Here is an 18,338-nt window from a genome sequence, read left to right as displayed (position 1 = left end):
TGTGCGAAATACGCATCAGTCGGAAAGCGCACGTTAAATCTCCAAAGTAAGTAAGTAAGTAAGACTGTAGCATATCACTCTTGTTATCATGGCAGTATTGATTGAAGTGGAATATGTTACTTCTAGGCGAGGTACACAGCAGGTACTGTCCAGCAGGTACAAGGTCACCTTCACAACAAGAACTCTACAAAGGAACACTGTATCCACTGGAAGTGTGCCATGAAAACTTGCCATGGTAGAATTACAACAGTTGGAACTATGTCAGGAACACCACTCCTCATAACCACGGCCCACAAGAACCTGACACAGTTAGATTTGTTAGTAACATGAGGAAGAGGGCCAGAGAAGAGATCAACTCGATGCCAACCCTGTACCAGGAAGCAGTTGCCCAACAAGATCCTGAAGTAGTACCTCATCTACCATCCTACGCAAGTCTCAGCAGTGCCCTGTACCGGCATAGACAACACACCATACCAGCACTCCCACTGGCAAGAGGTGATGTGGAACTTGAGGGAAAGTGGACAGAGACAGCTGACAGCTAACCAAACCTGTTGTTTGCTGACGGTGATTGCGAAGAAAAGATGTTAGTCTTTTCCTCTTTGGATCAGCTGACTGTTTTGCAGTCAGCAGATAACTTCTACATCATTTTCATCATGCCCAGCCCTGTGGAACCAACTCTACATTATCCATGCCAGAAGAGGTTCCAAGACCTACCCCTTGGTGTTTGCTCTTCTTCCCGATCACCAGACAACAACCTACTGACGGTTTTTCCACCGACTGAAGGCAGAAGTACTGCAGAAACTCAACAGAATCCTCGCTCCTATCACCGTTCAGACCGGCTTTGAGCAAGCCGCCATCCGAGCTATCGAGACTGAGTTTCCTGCAGCCAGAGTGAGAGGATGTTACTTTCACTTCACCCAAGCCATCTGGAGGAAAGTACAAGACTTGGGGTTAGCTGTCCCATACCAAGAAAATCCTGAGGTCAGACGCTGGGTCAGAAGAGCATCATCCCTGGCTCTGTTACCGGAAGCTGACGTCCAAGATGCCTGGGTTCACGCCATGGACGCTACGCCAGAACTAGACACGCTCAGAGATTTAATGATTATATTGTAACAACTTGGGTTGATGATGATGCTAGATTCCCCATCCCTCTATGGAATCACCACCGAAACATTGGACCTCGCACGAACAATAATCTGGAAGGCTTCCACTACCGACTGAACAAGTCTCTGCCACATCATCATCCAAACATTTATCGTTTTGTTGAACTGATAAAGCAGTTTGAGAAGTCTGAATCTGCCAAGATGCGTCAAATTGACTTTGGTGCTGCTCCCCAAGGCAGAAAGCGAGTGTATCGCGAGAAGGAAAACCGACTCATCAGATTGTTGGACCAACTCCAAGTAGGTCAGAAAAAATGTTTTCAGTTTCTGGATGCTGCTGCTGGTCAGTATCCAACTGACCACTAAGTGTGAAACTGCAAATTATAGGTCATTGACGATGATATGAGCTATGATGAATAGATATGCTATGCTCAGGAGTATTAAAAGATTATTAAAAGTATTAAAAGTTGTAATTTTGTGTTTCTTGGATCATTTCACTTTAATTGTGGGTATTACAAAGGTACCGGTAGTTGTTGGTGCAGTCAACCTTACCATATTTTGTTTTAACCCGTATGACTAATGGGCCGTATGACTAATGGGAGGACACCTGTATCACAGTATCACGAATATATTCTGACTAGAGAAGGCATTACATCATTAAAAGCATCTAATTTGTCCATTTACATTCTTATTCTTCTCAATATAGTCAGATGGGGGTAATAAATTTCACAAAGTAATTGTCATTGTCTTAGTCAGAGTTTTTATATTATTATCAATAACAAACAGAGAAAACTAACATAAAATATGAAAGCAATTTTATTCTGAAAACCAATATCCAATGATTCCATGAATTATTTCAATGTCACTGGACATTTATCACTATGTTAAAGTGTTCATGGAGGTTGGTAAGATACACTGCACCAATGGACAGTTCTTCAAGCATGAATGATGATGGGTAGCTTAGCCATTTCAACTCCTTTCCATAATGGGTATAGACAACAATGTCATCATAAACTAGTCTTGATCATCCATAATTAAAAGTGGATAAAATCAGTACCTTTGCATTTATATATATACATGTGTATAACCTATTCAAATGAGTCACATTCTCATCTCACATGTGAGATTTCTTTAATTATGATTACTGTTTGGAAAAACTGGTCCTCCTACCTTTGTTTTCTCAATTTAGATAACAGGATATGAATGTTTTAAAACTAATTAGATGTGCACTGAATAGGCATTTATGTAAACTTATTCAGATGACAATGTTGTTACAGCAATTGACCAGAAGAGATCAAGACTGAGTTAGCTGCATCCCCATAAAGAAAACTTCATGTACATTCATGAAATAAAAATGTTTAATCAAACAGGGCTTGAGTAGATAAAAGTTATAATCCCTGGTAGATTCTGGGAGCTCCCAGATTGTGGTTGTGTTTAACTCAAGCACAAGGCACCATTTTGTGTGTTGAAATGGTGTGAAAAAGGTGAGACAATGGAGTCTATTTCCTATAATAAAATCGCCAATTAATATGTTTTAATTTACTAGGCTTATTGATACAGCTAGAAAAATATGGGAGATCTTCTACCTTGTGAATAGGTCAACCCACCCTGCAAATCCCCACAATTGTAGGTACAAAAAACATGCCTCATAAATGGCATCTATACGGTAATTAGTGAGGGGAGCAATATGGAACACCCCTGCCCGTGATATTCTTTTGGTAGAAACACACCACTTATGAATTTGCAACAACATTTAGCCTTGATATTCTTATGCAGGTGCCTCAGCAGATAAGTATAATATTGACCGTTAATGGTCTGACAGTTCGGCAGATAGTCCACCAGTAGGATTCCTCCAGAATACCAGAACCATGACGTTCCGAGCTTAGATGTTTCCATTGCTTTAACAGCTGTTTAGTCTCTGGCTGATAGTGATAGTTGACAGCAACACAGGCCATGCAACGTCTTCTCATTGATCGAATAAGTCTGGGGCATTCCACTCTTGACGTAGTGTATCTTCAAGTTCTCTCAGGTTCTGTACTTGCGACGACGTGAGAGGCGTTGACCCAGGTAATCCCATAGATGTTCAATTGGCGATATATCGGGTGACTGGGCTGGCCATGGAAGCAGAGGCACATTATTTAGGTACTGTGTTGAAACACGTGCTGTGTGCGCTCTTGCATTATCTTGCTGGAAGGTGTGCATATCCTGGTGCTGATGAAAGAATGGGATGACGTGATTTGCCAATATGTTCTTCCTGTAGTAAAGGGCATTAACTCTTCCACGACAAAAATGGAGCTCTGTTCGATGGTTATGACTGATGCCGCCCCACACCATGACACTCCCTCCCCCCCATCGATCTGTCTGTACAACGCAGTCATTGTGGTAATGTTCTCCACGTCGATGCCACACTCACAGTCGACCGTCAGCATTCCGTAAATGAAAACGGGACTCATCAGAGAACAACACACCATGCCACTGCCGCAATCTCCAATGACGATGCCTTTTGGTCCAACGCAGACGTTCATTTCAATGTCGATCAGTGAGTATGGGACCAACATATGGACGTCGAGCACGTCTTGGCATTTCTTGTGTCAGTACCCGTTACGTCTGCAGCAACAAGTGATGTGGCTTTTAAAAGTCTGTCTTTTATAGCCCTATTCTGCATGCCTCCCGTGAAACAAAACACGTTTTCCATGATGTGCACGCAATTTGTTGTGTTTTGGCAATTTCGATCCCCAAAAATTAAGGAATGTGTTTTGACGAGCTGTTCTTCTTCATGCTTCGTCCAGAACGACGTATATTACTCATTCACATATATATTTTCATAGGACTTAAGCCCGGATAAAAATACAAAGCTGTTCTGTATATATTTGAGTGCAAGCATTATTGTTTTTAACTCAAACTTCATCGCAGTGACTGTGCTGAGCTATTCATGTTGCCGCAATGTGCTGTGTTACTTGATACTGCATAGTCTCACTAGTTTGTTTGAAATTTTGTTTGTCTGTCAGGGCAGAAATTGCAAATCTTTTCGTTATCTGATCAACCATGTTGTCTGTTATGGTTGACATAATTGAGAGGCCATTCAAATCAAGAACAGTGATCTGATTCCATATTGCGTTTTCATCACATGGGACACAACTTGGTTTCTTCACAGGGTGGAACTAGGATCAAGCCAAGAAAAGTAAGCTTCAAATGGAAAGGGTAGAAACTAGGCTGTGATCGCAAGTGCTGGCTGCTTCCGCCATTGATGTCCCCAATCAAGCTGGCTGTTGATGCTAGCGCAACTGGTACAGGTCCTGCTCCAAAAGGATGGAAAAGGATAATGTCAATCGCCCAATGAGCTACTCCTCCAGGAAATCCAATCGACCCCAACATAACTATTTGACTGCGAAGGATTCCTTTGGTCTTGTGCTAGCATTAAAACACTTTGAGGCATACATGCAATCAGCACTTCATCAAGTGCTTGTGTATACCAACCATAATCCACTCACGTTAGTTCACAGAAAGAAAGCCACTTACCAGCATGTGTTTCTATGAGTTGTTGATACAAGTGTATCCCATCTCCATAGAATGCATTAATATGTGGAAAATGCGATAGTGGAGGCTCTGTCACCCCTCATCAGCTTGTGTGTTCACTGGACAGTAGCTCTGGCCAGCTTGGACTGACCTATGCTTGTGTGTTATGCCTCAGTGTATCACCCATCATCAGCTCGTGTGCTCACTGGACAGTAGCTCTGGCCAGCTTGGACTGACCTATGCTTGTGTGTTATGCCTCAGTGTATCACCCATCATCAGCTTGTGTGCTCACTGGACAGTAGCTCTGGCCAGCTTGGACTGACCTATGCTTGTGTGTTATGCCTCAGTGTATCACCCATCATCAGCTCGTGTGCTCACTGGACAGTAGCTCTGGCCAGCTTGGACTGACCTATGCTTGTGTGTTATGCCTCAGTGTATCACCCATCATCAGCTTGTGTGTTCACTGGACAGTAGCTCTGGCAAGCTTGGACTGACCTATGCTTGTGTGTTATACCTCAGTGTATCACCCATCATCAGCTCGTGTGTTCACTGGACAGTAGCTCTGGCCAGCTTGGACTGACCTATGCTTGTGTGTTATACCTCAGTGTATCACCCATCATCAGCTCGTGTGTTCACTGGACAGTAGCTCTGGCCAGCTTGGACTGACCTATGCTTGTGTGTTATACCTCAGTGTATCACCCATCATCAGCTTGTGTGTTCACTGGACAGTAGCTCTGGCCAGCTTGGACTGACCTATGCCTGTGTGTTATGCCTCAGTGTATCACCCATCATCAGCTTGTGTGCTCACTGGACAGTAGCTCTGGCCAGCTTGGACTGACCTATGCCTGTGTGTTATGCCTCAGTGTATCACCCATCATCAGCTTGTGTGTTCACTGGACAGTGGCTCTGGCCAGCTTGGACTGACCTATGCCTGTGTGTTATGCCTCAGTGTATCACCCATCATCAGCTTGTGTGTTCACTGGACAGTGGCTCTGGCCAGCTTGGACTGACCTATGCTTGTGTGTTATGCCTCAGTGTATCACCCATCATCAGCTTATGTGCTCACTGGACAGTAGCTCTGGCCAGCTTGGACTGACCTATGCTTGTGTGTTATGCCTCAGTGTATTGTGTATATAACATCCATGTCATGTGATGTATTGAAATTTGGGGATAGCAAATTTACACACCTGTATATATGTTAATTTCATAAAATTGTCGGGGGGGGGGCATGTGATGACATAACAGATTGAGAGACCTTACCAATTCCAATAAGATGTTATTTTAGTTGCAGCTTTTACTAAATATATTTAAAATAGTAACAAACCCTAAACGTAGCACTTCGATGCAGCAGATTGCTAGCGCCGGTTATTTTTTTTCACATGGAACAATTTGACCAGTCACCATTAAGGCTCCTGCGCACGTGATCGCGAGAACTGCATGTTGACATAGAATCGTCAAACTACAACAAATATGACTTCTGACGTGTAAATGCATGGCATTTATGATATTTGTGTCCATTCTCTATCATTTAAGTTTGTTTCAAGGCGCCAATAGTGATAATCTCACTGTGTCTGCTGTTAATAACGGTCAGTTGTGCGATCTTCCGATCGCTTCACACACAATTTAGCCAAAATTAATTAAAACAATATTAAAAGGAATTTTGAATAAAATTAATGAAATAAGTTACAAACATAAGTCCAGATATAAAATGAATACTTTTTATAACCAGACAGTGTAATTACAAGATTACATTGTGTACTCCACAGCTCCAGTACGGATTTGTTGACATGGTATTTCTGGTGTTACGTGCTCACGGTAATGTCTTTTTGTTGGGGGGAAAAAAACATTTAAACTCATTATGGCGTGTATAATGCGCACCCCCTTCTACACAGCCGTGGGTTTTTAAAAAAAAAGTGTGCACTATACTCAAGAAAATATGGTACTTGTATTTATATTGCTCATGTACATTAAATATTAGTTTCTCTCAGGTTTTTAGTTCCTTCGAGGTAACTAATAAACCATTTGTAATATTCCTGGGTCATACCCAAACTTATGTAACAACATTCCTGGGTCGTACCCAAACTAATTTAACAACATTCCTGGTCATACCCAAACTAATGTAACAACATTCCTGGGTCATACCCAAACTAATGTAACAACATTCCTGGGTCGTACCCAAACTAATGTAACAACGCCCCTGGCTTGTACCCAAACTAATGAAACAACATTCCTGGGTCATACCCAAACTAATGTAACAACATTCCTGGGTCGTAAACAAACTAATGTAACAACATTCCTGGGTCATACCCAAACTAATGTAACAACATTCCTGGGTCGTAAACAAACTAATGTAATGAAGTTCCCGGGTTATACCCAAACTAATGTAACAATGTTCCTGGGTCATACCCAAACTAATGTAACAATGTTCCTGGGTCATACCCAAACCAATGTAATGACGTTCCTGGGTTATACTCAAACTAATGTAACAACATTCCTGGGTCATACCCAAACTAATGTAACAACATTCCTGGGTCATACCCAAACTAATGTAACAACATTCCTGGGTCATACCCAAACTAATGTAACAACATTCCTGGGTCATACCAAAACTAATGTTACAACGTTCCTGGCTTGTACCCAAACTAATGTAACAACATTCCTGGGTCATACCCAAACTAATGTAACAACATTCCTGGGTCATACCCAAACTAATGTAATGACGTTCCTGGGTCATACCCAAACTAATGTAACAACATTCCTGGGTCGTAAACAAACTAATGTAACAACATTCCTGGGTCATACCCAAACTAATGTAACAACATTCCTGGGTCGTACCCAAACTAATGTAACAACGCTCCTGGCTTGTACCCAAACTAATGTAACAACATTCCTGGGTCATACCCAAACTAATGTAACAACGCTCCTGGCTTGTACCCAAACTAATGTTACAACGTCCCTGGGTCATACCCAAACTAATGTAACAACATTCCTTGGTCTTTCCCAAACTAATGTAACAACATTCATGGGTCGTAAACAAACTAATGTTATGATGTTCCCGGGTTATACCCAAACCTAATGTAACAACATGCCTGGGTCATACCCAAACTAATGTAACAACGTTCCTGGGTCATACCCAAACTAATGTAATGACGTTCCTGGGTTATACTCAAACTAATGTAACAACATTCCTGGGTCATACCCAAACTAATGTAACAACATTCCTGGGTCATACCCAAACCAATGTAACAACATTCCTGGGTCATACCCAAACTAATGTAACAACGTTCCTGGCTTGTCTCAAACTAATGTAACAACATTCCTGGGTCATACCCAAACTAATGTTACAACGTTCCTGGGTCATACCCAAACTAATGTAATGACGTTCCTGGGTCATACCCAAACTAATGTAACAACGTTCCTGGCTTGTACCCAAACTAATGTTACAACGTCCCTGGGTCATACCCAAACTAATGTAACAACATTCCTTGGTCTTTCCCAAACTAATGTAACAACATTCCTGGGTAATACCCAAACTAATGTAACAACATTCCTGGGTCGTACCCAAACTAATGTAATGACGTTCCTGGGTCATACCCAAACTAATGTAACAACGTTCCTGGCTTGTACCCAAACTAATGTTACAACGTCCCTGGGTCATACCCAAACTAATGTAACAACATTCCTGGGTCTTACCCAAACTAATGTAACAACATTCCTGGGTCATACCCAAACTAATGTAGCAACATTCCTGGGTCATACCCAAACTAATGTAACAACATTCCTGGGTCATACCCAAACTAATGTAACGACATTCCTGGGTCATACCCAAACTAATGTAACGACATTCCTGGGTCATACCCAAACTAATGTAACAACATTCCTGGGTCATACCCAAACTAATGTAACGACATTCCTGGGTCATACCCAAACTAATGTAATGATGTTCCTGGGTCTTACCCAAACTCCACGAGAGTAACAACACAAGATGTGTGGCTGTCTGAACTTCCTTTACTCAAGTGCCTAGAGGTGAGGCGTGTGCACAATGACGTCATGGGTCTGACATCATCAGCTTGCATCATGTGACATAACAAGTCAATCTATAAATAGGCCATTTATGATAGTATGTAAACACAACACCATTAGGGCCACCATTTGGGCCAAGCAGAGTTAGAGTACCCCAAGACCATAGAGTGTCCGCACTTCCCCCATACAGACGTGGATAACAACGCTGCCATCCATGTCTGGCTAATTAGTACTTGTCATGGTCAAACAACAGATTGATGACATAGCATCATATAATATGGGATGTAGTCAAGTTAAGTTACTAAACCTCACAATGCAATCCCTTGTAGTCACCTTCATAAAGTGTGTAAAGTATAGAGTTATTTTCTTCCACAAAATCCTCAGAAGGCTGTTTGAACAGATAGGCAGAGGGATTTGACTGAGAAAATGACAGTTCAAATTGATGGTTTTCATGTTCAGAAGTGAACATGGAGTTTTTTCATTTTGCAATCACTTTTCCTTTGTGTCACTACAGTAGAGATATTAGCATTCAGACAAAAGATTAATGAATTTGGAATACATAAAAAGGGCCATTAAAAGTGATTTATGAATATATTTTTATGAGCAAAACAAAATTGATTCCTGTACTTTTACAAGTGACTAAGAGATTAATTGTAAAGGTGAGAAAATTTGAAATGCATGCTTTGTTGTAAGCAGGGACATGTAGAATATATCACAGGTACATATCATGTTGACATGTTCAACAAAGCAAACCTTGGATATTTTAGGCCAAGAAGAGCTACAAGAAGGATCCAGTTTCTGTAGCAACAGCCGTATGTTATATCAAGGCGACACCTTGTCAAATGTTCAACACCAAGAAAGGGTGATTGTCACAGCCGACCTCATTATATATCAATGTAGGGCTAAGGTTCCGGGGGGGGAGCACAACCTCGGTAAGATATGATTATGTATCATGCATTCATTCATAGTCGTCTGTTGTTGAGCGTAGCTAGGTAGAGGGAAAACACTTCTCATGGATCTAAATCAAAGTATTGCCACATGGCTTAGGTCACATGATAATATGCCATAGTCCCAGCATACACAATGAGACCATTTCACTTTCCACTACCTCTGTAAGGGGCGGTTAGTCCCAGTCAAAGGTCCATAGCTTTTCACATATGAACATGAAAGCCCATTGTCCATGCATACAAATGCTTTAGGTAGAGACAGCCCTATAGTATTATGCATGCTCTACATAAATTCAAAAATCATGCATTTATTATGGGATTAGCATTTTTTGCACATGTATGTCACTGTATATTCTTTGTAAAAACATTTCTGCTTATCAATTCAGTAAAATGTTACATTTATTAATCAAAGTATAGCCTGATATAAACATATACCAAAACAGAAAATAACACTACCATAAAACTATGATGATAGCTGAATAAGAAAGCACAAGCCATAACATTGATCACTCAAATGCACCTATACAATTGTTGTGAATACAACTTTCAAAAATGTTCATTTCTGATTTGTCAATAAGAGGTTTCAAATTAGAGAGAGAGAGAATGAGTGAGCTATAATCTGAAGACAGTTTATCAGTATTTCAGCCATATCACAAGCAGAATGAGTTTTACATTTATGATATACGAAAATCTGCCAACAATTCACATTAACACAAACGGAGCAATTTAAATCAAAAACTAATATGAGCACATCAAAAAGACATGATTATTACATGACAATACCACTGGGCAACAGATCACAGGCTACCAAGGCCACCACACCAGAGACCAGTACACCATTCATGGTACTTCAGGCTGCCGGCATATGTTGGCAATTAAATTTATTAAAATATAGAGATAAACAAATATTTTACAATCAAAACAGTAGTAGGAAGAAAACATACATGGAATATTGTTGTCTTGCATCAATGTCTTGAATACAAGCTTGTCTGACTGTCCGAGACAGGGAGTGTTTGTCTCCAACAGTCAAAGGTCTGATGGTCTGGCCGATTTATTTTTACCCCAGGTCAGTGAGAAATACTGGATTTCACTGCATGCAGAGGTGTTCAAATGCCAAATTTCCTACTTGCCCAAGGGCAAGTAAACTGAAGCATTTGCCCTGCCAAATCAGAGACAGAAGCAACAGCTAATGGGAGATTTGCAGAATAGAAAAATGACTAGTCAAGCACTTCCTCTGCAGTTGACAAACACACGATGCATCTTCTAAGTTTCAAAGGTAACACTGCTTCTTTTCATACTTGCCCGAGGGCAATCTAATCATATTTTCACACTTGCCCGGCACTTTATTTTCATGGGTCGGGCAAGTCGGGCTGATACAAGCATGTGGAATATCATTAAAATATAATGAGTACTATTCTCATTTGTATTTAGTTTTCTTTAATGTTCAGTCAAGCAAAACAAAAAGTCTTGAATAGCAACTCTTTAATCAGATTGAATTTTTTTTAGACTTTAGAATTTATAATAAAAAAATATCTATTAACATGATTAATGAAATGTCAATGTTTTTTTTAATTATTAGCTATTAAACAAAACAATTTTTACAACTCCTTGCTGGAATAGATGTGTTCCCTGCCCTAATGCTTCGTCTAGCTGGATATCTTGCTGTTGTGTAGCATCAGCGAACAAATGCAACAGAGGCAGGGGACTAGTATACTCATTGGATAAAAATCCCAATTGGCATTCCATTGGTTAATCCTAATATTCACTTCACGTGCTATCAAGTCGAGATGCCAGTGTACATGTTTCAAAGTTCAAAGTGATTTAGCAGGGCAAGTAGAATTTTAAGTTTGGGCAAGTAAGAAATGATGTCATGATGTTTGTTAATACCAACTTGGCTGCCCCACTTCTTTTGTATTTGACCTGAGGGATGTATCAACTCAGAATTTGATATTTTGGGGAAAGTATTTATTTCTCAATTATGGTTAGTCAAAAGTTTCAAATTATTGTACATACAAAGAAAAGGTTTCTTCTAAAAATTTGTTTACATCTTTCAAACCCATTATTCATCCCCATGTAACTTTCTCAAAGCAAAAACAAATAAAGCATGGCACCTGGTGCCTCGCAACAAGTGTAGGTTACAAAATGAGGAGAATAATCGAAGTATGTGCAAATATATTTTGGGCAGAAAACGTCATGTGTAATGTCAAATGGCAGGGACACAGGTTTTTCTTTCAATTACATGACAATTGCATCACAATGCTAGTGGGGCATAGAACAGTTTAATGAGATAGTACTAGTAGCTAGTGTGAAGTTTGGAACTTAATCCTGCGAGGTTCTACAATAAAATGCCCTCTAAAAATCAGTTTTAATTGCAGCAACATTTGATTGACAAGTAATTAATTTTGCATTAATGTTTCATACACTGAAAAAAACATTAGGTCCTGCCCACTAATAGGCTACTGTTTTCTAATTGGCTGATAATAGAATAGGTGGTGTTTTGGTGTCACTCATTGCATACTGTTGTCTCCTGGCTGTTTTGTGTTTATGATTCAATAACCACCCTGTGAAGTTATTATTGGTGATATATTGATTTATAAGAATTGACTTGAATATGTTTCTTATGTTTTGGAGCTATGAATGCAAAAATTGATTTGCAGATTTTGAGTAAATCAGCCAGTGTGCACTGTGCACACCAGTTTGTATGCAGACCAGTTTTACGTTCAAGCCTCCATTAACACAAAAACATATTCAAGTCAATTCTTGGTGAAACAGTTGAACTGCAGTCTTTGGCAACACATGACATCCTTACTCCTATCTTCCTCTTGTTGAACCTACTCATGTAACTATCTGCACCTATCTGCACACAATTATCTACCATGGTGGCCAATAAGGAATAAATGTGTAGTCTAACTGTGCTTTTGCCATATAATGAAAATGATACTGTCCACCAACACTTTGATAGTACTCAGGATTTTAACTTGACTTACAAAAGTGGGGGTCAAGGGACAAGTCCTGTCAAGTAATGAAATAGTGTAGTGAACTGCACCTTTACATAATTACCTAACAGCCTGAAATGAATCAATGATCATGTGTACAGCCGCCACGATTGATGGATGAAATAACAGACACCTATTTCTGCTCTTGATGAGCTGTAGGTACAATGCATATCATTGTGCATCCCTCGGGACGCGGTAGATTTATTTTCTGCATCCATTCTCTACATGCCCCAAAACATGTGAATTTACTTTGTTATATTTTGCAGTCTAAACTTTCACTAACTTTGATGACTGATTAATTCAGAAATACATTATATGTTACTACATTAGCATACGAGAGAAGAAATCTTTCTTCAATTCAAGGTATATCTCAATATTGTATCTGAAAATTTGGCAAATTGACACTCACAAAAAAGGTATGTTTGTTATATTTTCCTGAATTTTATATACAATTATGTACTCCTCATTTGTCAATAAATTGTGTTTAGTATTGCTGTTTCGTTGCTTTTTCAAACATTTCGAATACCAACTTTATGAAAAATGGCATGATTATCAGGTATAACCTACAAAGCCCAAATCCTACAAAATATCCTAACAAATGGTGTACAATCACTGCCAATATAGGAAGCGGTTGCACATTTCAGTAAATTTAACTCTTTCTTTCTTCAATAGTCAGGAGTGGAGGGTGACTAAGTCATAAAAGCATTTGCCGAAATGACAAATTAAACGATCTACAGAAAACAATACTAGTTTTCGATGATAAACACAAAACACTTACTCTGTTCACAAGTTGTGGTTGCCGCTTATATTTCCTTCTGTGTCCAATTTCTGGTGTAAACAATGACCACTGTCACGTGTCTCCTACGTCGTAGAAGCAGTACCCACAATATAAGGAGAGAATGAATCTTCCAATTTTACAGTTTTAATTTCATCTTTACGTAGACCAGTATTATCTAATGCTGCAAGATGTCGTCGTAATAGCACGGTTTACACGAAATGTTGTAGGCAGTTGCAAATAGAGGAACAAGGTTTTACACAGCCCAGTTACCGTTAGCATCCACCATATTGTAAACAAACGACAAGTGCTCGTTGCCGGGCAGAGCAATCGGCTGGTTCCGTTCTCACCGTTACACACGCATCTTTCGTCTTGTCCCGGAATGACACGAGTTGCATTCGTGACCAACTCGAGGCGTTCCGGAACAAGCCGAAAGGCGACTCTTGCCGATCAACTGGGATTTCATGTAAGGGGACGAACATCAATCAGTATAACTTCAAAGAAAAACGATAATTCTATCTCTGTCAGCGTCCAGTAGTATAAAATCGTGACAGTAACACTCGCTTATTGTCGTTTTACAAAGGATTATAGCTGTTTGATAGATTAAAACAATATTTATATATATATTAGTAATAATTAAATAAGTGGAGTTAGATTGGACACAGTTTTCAACTCGTACACGTACGAGTCTCATCAGGCCATAACTGAATTTATCATCCAAAACTGGCTTCCACAGGAGATATCGCTTGATCTCATCCAAGCAATATCGACACTGTAGATATCGCAGCAATGACATTACATCACAATGCTTTGCAGAGCATTGTGACGTCACTGGTTACCATGACCTCACAATCAAATGACATCACTAATGGCTCTGCTACTGAAGCTGTTTGCAGTACTTTTTACACTGAAGACACTGCTAATTAATGTCTACAAATTGAAAAAGTTGAAAGAATGATGTTGGATGATAAATAAAATCTCACCCTCGTGTCTTTTGATATCAAATATATCAACACTCGTTGATAAAAGTGGCAAAAATCCTCGGCAAGCCTCGGAATTTTGCCACTTTTATCAACTCGTGTTGATATATTTGATATCAAAAGACACTCGTGTGAGATTCTCTATATAACGGACATGAAGTAGTAACATATAGTTAAGTGACGTCATAACAGAACTATGACGTCACAATACCAAGGTGACAATGGACTTACGCCTTTACATTTAACTTAGGCGCGTATTTATGAATGAAATGTTGCTCTTTTTGAAACAATGTAGGTTCATGATCAAAATTTAGCTTATATAGCGGGAAAACTAAAAAGTTGCCGCTTCCACATATATCTAAATGTTCACTGAGTGGAATCGTGCGGTTGTGTGGCTGCTTTATTTGTGAACGGTGAAGATTCATTCTTCTTTTTAATTTAAGTTCTGTCTTTCCGATATACTTTTCATTGCATCCACTACAAACAATCAAGTAAATAACATTTCTAGTATCACAAGTCATATTTTGTTTTACAGTAAATTTAGTGTCCTTTGTAATTTGGACTGAATAGGCTTCAATTATACTGCTGCAAGTAAGGCAACGTTTGTCACCGCACTTAGAAACCCCTGAAGTGATGACAACAGAATCAAGATTTTTGGGTTCTCTTTGGCTGTTGATAATTTTGTATTTGCTCAATAATGCCTATGATGTAATAGAGTCACTCTATTGTCATTATTACATCATAGGTATTATGACGCCAAAAATACTACTGTTATGCGTCATAATGTAAGTTAAAGTTTTCATTACACCTGAAGAGAAACGTTGAACGGCGAAAGATCGTAAATAAATATACACCTGATGAAATCAATTGTTTATATATGGCACCAAGAGGGTAAATGTATGTCCTCCAGTTTCGTCGACATTAACCCTCTGGATGTCGAGTTTTTTTCTGACGCACATTTTCCGAAGATTGGAAAAGTGAAGGTTGTGCGAGAATTCGTGTTTACGTATTTTCCAAAACATTCGAAACGATTTTAGGGTTATCGGAGACGTTTTGGAATGATCATTGGTGATTTAATAAAAGACAGATACCTGTGATCACTAATATGCTATTTTTGAAATTCATTTCTCCGAGTAAATATCCGAATTTTAGATTTCAAAACATGCTGTAAATAACGCCGTGAGTGGTGATTTAGTAATGTGTAAAAAATGGCGCCATTTACGATGTACCTAATGTCGCCTTTTGCGTGGCCTAAAATGCCAGTGGATGATATCACAGAACAGGGAATTTCCCACTTATTCAAAACTGTGACGTGTATTTGTGTGGATGATGTATTTTGAATGTTATTCAACTTCAAATTGAGGGTTGTAGAGGAAGGACATATATGTCCCTGTGGCATCCAGGGGGTTAAAGAATTGCAGTTGTGATGCATTTGCTCGAATGGGCAATTAAAATAATATTTTGAAAGAGAAGAATGTGTTCATTTTTTTTTTGGTTTTTGTTGTTGTTGGTTTTTGTTGGTTTTTGTTATTTTGTTGGGGTTTTTGGGTTGTTGTTTTTTTTGTTGTTGTTGGTTTGTTTTTTTTTGTTTTTTTTTGTGTGTGTGTTTTTTTGGGGGGGGGGGTGAATTACCAATAAAGATCAGACTCGATCTGTCATCCGATATCTATAAAATAAATGTATTTAACATGGGATGTGCAGGGGAAACTCTAAGATCGTCTATATCTCGTAAAGAATCTTGAAATCATGCATAAGCGTTAATAAATCATCAAATAAGCATCTAATTAACAGACTGGCTTGTGATAAATTATATTTGTTAAATGTCTCAAGATATCAGTACTGTTATCACGTGAGGTGGTCTTCCATATATGTAGCTTCGCATTCTAAAACTAAGCAGCAGGAGAGCCGAATGCACTACTTTACCGCTTATCTGACGTCACTATCAGCCCGTCATGTCGGCAGTGGGGCAGCGTAGTGAACACAACTCAAAGTCCTTTTGTCAGCTTCTGATAACGCTCGATAAGAAAAAAGGTTTCTCACTGCAGGTCAAGTACTTTAAGATTACAAGTTATATTAACTGCTTCTCATATTCGGAATCTCATGTGTCTGAATTCCTTAGAATGATCTGTTGTTTTTACCTTGAATGAGTCTGTCGTTAAGGATAAATGTGTCAACACCTTCTTTGTGAGTACGGTTTTTTATGCGTTCTGGTAGCCACATTGCTCTTTTAATCCACTCAACACTCATAACTGTTATAAGCTTGGTCTTGCCCATAACGGTATCAATATCACTGATGTTCACAAACTTAAAAGCTTTGGAAAGTCATCAACATTTGGCCAATTTTCCATTTTGCATAACCTAAAGTTGAATACACAAATTAAGATGCCATCCTAAATCGAGGAAACAATTTATTCTTAATCACCCACCAGTGCTCTGGTTTTGGCACGGAATGCTTGTTGTTTCCCCTGTTCTGTGAACTCATTATTCACTAATATGCCACTGGTCTTACAGGAATTTGATCGAATCTCTTGTTTCATTGTGTTGTACTTCGTGAGCTCTGACAACACTAAGCAAAACTCTTCCACAGATATCTTACCATCGGCTAGTGCTCTTTAGATATGATCTCCAACGCTATTCAACTTTTTGCTTCAGTCAGTATTTGCTTACTATTATGTTTTAATGATTTCTTTTACAACTGGCGAGAAATAAATTTAAGAGCTATTCCTGTCAGTCCATAGACTCCCGCTGTTACTTCCATACCAAGGACGGAAGGTGCAGCAATTATAGTTGATAATAAACCAACACCAGCCGCACCAGGTCCCATGCTTGTTGCCATGCTAGTTGCCATAAGTGTCAACTCCAAGAGCATGCACACCTCTGTGATACTTTTTAAACAGCCCAATTCGAGCGGCACGCACCTTCTCTGGTCTTAAGACTATACATCATCCTTATTAGTTGTATATTATAGGGCATAAATATCTTACTGAGTGAAATGCTCCAAGGCTTGCAAAGTTCTCTGTTCCTGGTTGTGTAAAAGTACTACAAAGTTGACCTTGATGTTTCAGACCCTGTAAGACAGCGTTGACATTTTCTGGAACATCCCCAAGCAAGACGTCAATATAAAGTGTAGAGCCTTGAGGTATAGTCTTCAAGTTATTTAATACATCATTCTATTCAGAAACGAAATTTAAGCTGATATCTTTGAATATTGGACGACTATTTAACATATAGCCTGATTTCCCCTGTAGTGGAGCAACGGACACACTCTTTCGTTTTGATGGAATATAAGCCGTAATTCTAATCCCACTATTCATTTTCTTAGTTAAATGATGCACCTTACCCATCGTCATTACATATTGAGGACAATCATGATATTTTTTCGAACATAATCAGTTTATTATCATCGGACAAGATTGTACAAGGTGTTTGTACTGGATTATCTATTCTCAACATCATTTATATTTCCTAGAGCGACAGTAGGTGCTGTTAATATAAGATCTTTCCGCTAGTATACACCATCAAGTAAGTTTTAATCATAATTATAACACCTTAAATCTTTAAAACCCGGTTTATCAAATCCTTCAGTGTCTCCAAGATCAGAAAGTGCAATTGTATCATGTTGTCTAAGGTGATGCGTTCCAGGACCTGCAGAATCAACCATTATTTCTAATATGAAGTGACACACTCAAAGATCCTATATGCACAGGTTGATGTTTAATATCTGATACAGAAACTTTGAGCTCTGTAATAATACCCTGTCTTAACTTCTTATACTGTAATGAGAAAGATTCTGTTCTACCACTATTGTATTTTTCATCTTTGACTGGAATAGTCCTTAGTAGAGTTTCACACTGAATATAATCTGTTGTACTAAACTGATCAAGATGGATGCACAGCTCTTGACAGGGAACTATATTAGGTAATTTAACTCCCCTCACTGTTGTGTTGGGTTCCACTTTCTCTTCTTGTAAATCTTAGTCTATTTGCCAAGCCACAAATTT

At 39.1% G+C, this 18,338-nt stretch overlaps 1 protein-coding gene across 1 annotated transcript in view; it reads right to left on the bottom strand.

Annotated features, from left to right (window-relative positions):
- Window positions 1-13,635, bottom strand: part of LOC139449468 (von Willebrand factor A domain-containing protein 3B-like) — a 521,695-nt gene extending 508,060 nt beyond the window's left edge. The window contains exon 1 of the mRNA XM_071230886.1: window positions 13,361-13,635. The gene's annotated coding sequence lies outside the window, so the exon portion shown is untranslated. The remainder of the gene's footprint in view (window positions 1-13,360) is intronic.
- Between the last annotated feature and the right edge of the window lie 4,703 nt (window positions 13,636-18,338).

This window comes from Haliotis cracherodii, unplaced genomic scaffold (genome assembly GCF_022045235.1).
Source record: "Haliotis cracherodii isolate W230 unplaced genomic scaffold, xgHalCrac1.p SCAF_8, whole genome shotgun sequence".
Taxonomy (NCBI): Eukaryota; Metazoa; Mollusca; class Gastropoda; order Lepetellida; family Haliotidae; genus Haliotis; species Haliotis cracherodii.
The sequence above is the reverse complement of the archived record's forward strand: the minus strand, read 5'-3'. Positions and strand labels throughout refer to the sequence as shown.